Here is a 2,500-nt window from a genome sequence, read left to right on the forward strand (position 1 = left end):
ATATGGCATAAAACAACTGATAAGACTATCTGCAATGCTTTCCAGGAATCATAGTAGATTTCGTCTCTTCTTTGAAGTTTCAGGAAGGAGTGTTTTGAATACATTTTGAACTTCAGAACTTTGTACATGACCGAAACTGTAATTCAGAACTTTGTACTGGACCAAAATTCAACTTCAGAACTTTGTACTGGACGGAAGTAAACTTCAGAACTTTGTACATGACCGAAATTGAATTTTAGAGCTTTGTACATGACAGCAATTTAACTTCAGAACTTTCTGGTGGACCGAAATTGAACTTCAGAACTTTGCACTGGACCAAACTGAACTTCAGAACTTTGCACTGGACCGGAAATGTAATTCACAATTTAATACTGGACCGGAACTGAACTTCAGAAGTTCTGGACTGAAACTGTTCTTGACAAAAAGTTCTCTCTCTCTCTCTCACAGTTCCTCTTCTCTCTCTCTCTCTCTCTCTCTCTCTCTCTCTCTCTCTCTTCATATTTCTTGAAATTGTTCCGTTGTATGGCAAAACACCAAAGTTCTCTCTCTCTCCTCTCTCTCTCTCTCTCTCACGTACGTATGGTGAAAGTATAATTTTCACGTTGTGGAATCAACCTGTGATGAAATAATGCCTCTCTGAAAATCCTCTTGGAATTACCAAATGCATTTATCTCCAACTGCACTAGTTACAATCTCCAGTGTCTGGAAACACGTAAGTAATGAGCGTGAAAGCAGCAAAGCGTGCTACTTTATTGCAGGCTATTTTAAGTCCACCACGTATTATGATAAAAAAAAATCATGAAAAGCAAAGCAACATTTTTGGAATGAGTTAGATTGTGTTCAGAAAACTTTGGCTGATTCAATTTTCCACACATTGTTTGGTCAATTCTTGAGTATTTTTTTTAAGTCTCCAATATTAAGAGCTTATTTCCCACGTAATGTTTGGTCAACTCCTGAGTATTTTTTTTGGGGGGGCAAGTCCTGAGTACTTTTTATGTCTCCAATGTTAAGAGCTTATTTTCCATGTAATGTTTGGTCAACTCCTATTATTTTTTCTGACAAGTCCTGAGAACTTCTTAAGTCTCCAATATTAAGAGTTTATTTTCCATAATGTTTGGTCAACTCCTAATTTTTTATTTATTTATTTATTTATTTTTTTTTTTGGCAACTGAGTATTTCTTAAGTCTCCAATATTAAGAGCTTATTTTCCATGTAATGTTTGGTCAACTCCTAAGTTTTTTTTTTTCAGTAAACAATATTATGAGCTTATTTTCAACATATTGTCTGGTCAACTCCTGAGTATTTTTTAAATGTCTCCAATATTAAGAACTTATTTTCCATGTAATGTTTGGTCAACTGCTAAGGTTTTTTCTCTTTTTTTGGACAACACCTGAGTATTTTTCAAGTCTCCAATCTTAAGAACTTATTTTCTAAGCACTGTTTCGTCAACTCCCAAGTTTTTTTTTTTTAATAAACGGTAATATTAAGAGCTTATTTTCAACATATTTTTTGGTTAACTCTTGAGTGTTTTTTAAATGTCTCCTTTATTAAGAGGTTATTTTTCATGTTATGTTTGATCATCTCCTGAGTTTTTATTTTTCTATTTTTTTTTAAACTCGTGAGTACTCGTGTTTTGTTTTTTTTTTTTTTTTTTTTTTTTTTTTTTAACTACTGAGTATGTTAAGTATCTCCAATATTAAGAGCTCATTTTCTAGGCACTGCTTCGTCAACTCCCAAGTTTTTTTTTTAAACGGGAATATCAAGAGCTTATTTTCAACAGTGTTTGGTAACTCCTGAGTCTTTTTTAAATGTCTCCTATATTAAGAGCTTATTTTCCACGCATTGTTTAGTCAATTCGTAAGTTTATTTTTAAGTAAACAATATTAAGAGCTTATTTTCAACACATTGTTTGGTCAACTCCTAAGTTTTTTTTAAGTGTCTCCAATATTAATAGCTTATTTTCCATGTAATGTTTGGTCGAATCCATCCAAGTTTTCTTTTTCTTTTTTTTGCAACTCCTGAGTGTTTTAAGTGTCTCCAATATTAAGAGCTTATTTTCCATGCATTGTTTGGTCAACTCATAGTTTTTTTTATGAATGTCTCCAATAACAAAAGCTTGTTTACCACGTACTGGTAGGTCAACTCCTAAGCTTTTTTTATATTTAATAAACGCCAATATCAAGAGGATATTTTCCATACGTTATTTGGTCCTAATGAATCACCTTCCGGAGTTGTTTTTTTTTTTTTTAAATGTCTCCAATAATGATCTTATTTTCCACGTCCAGTTAGGTCAACTCCTGAGTTTTCTTCTTCTGAATGAATCCAATATTAAGAGCTTATTTCTTTTTTTTAATAAACATTAAGGTCTAATTTTCCACACATCCTTGGGAAATCTCCTGAGTTTTTGTTATGTCTCCAATAATAAGAGCAAATTTTTCTTCGCATTGTTCTGTTGACTCCTAAGTTTTTTTTTTTTTTTTTTAATAAACGCTAATATTAA

The 2,500-nt window shown here is 32.2% G+C and overlaps 1 protein-coding gene across 1 annotated transcript in view; it reads left to right on the forward strand.

The window, feature by feature from the left end:
* The window catches only part of LOC135201316 (phospholipid scramblase 1-like), a 42,309-nt gene that overhangs the window by 17,295 nt on the left and 22,514 nt on the right, over positions 1-2,500 (forward strand). The gene's annotated exons all lie outside the window — the stretch shown is intronic.

The sequence above is a fragment of the Macrobrachium nipponense genome, chromosome 23 (assembly GCF_015104395.2).
Source record: "Macrobrachium nipponense isolate FS-2020 chromosome 23, ASM1510439v2, whole genome shotgun sequence".
Lineage (NCBI taxonomy): Eukaryota > Metazoa > Arthropoda > Malacostraca > Decapoda > Palaemonidae > Macrobrachium > Macrobrachium nipponense.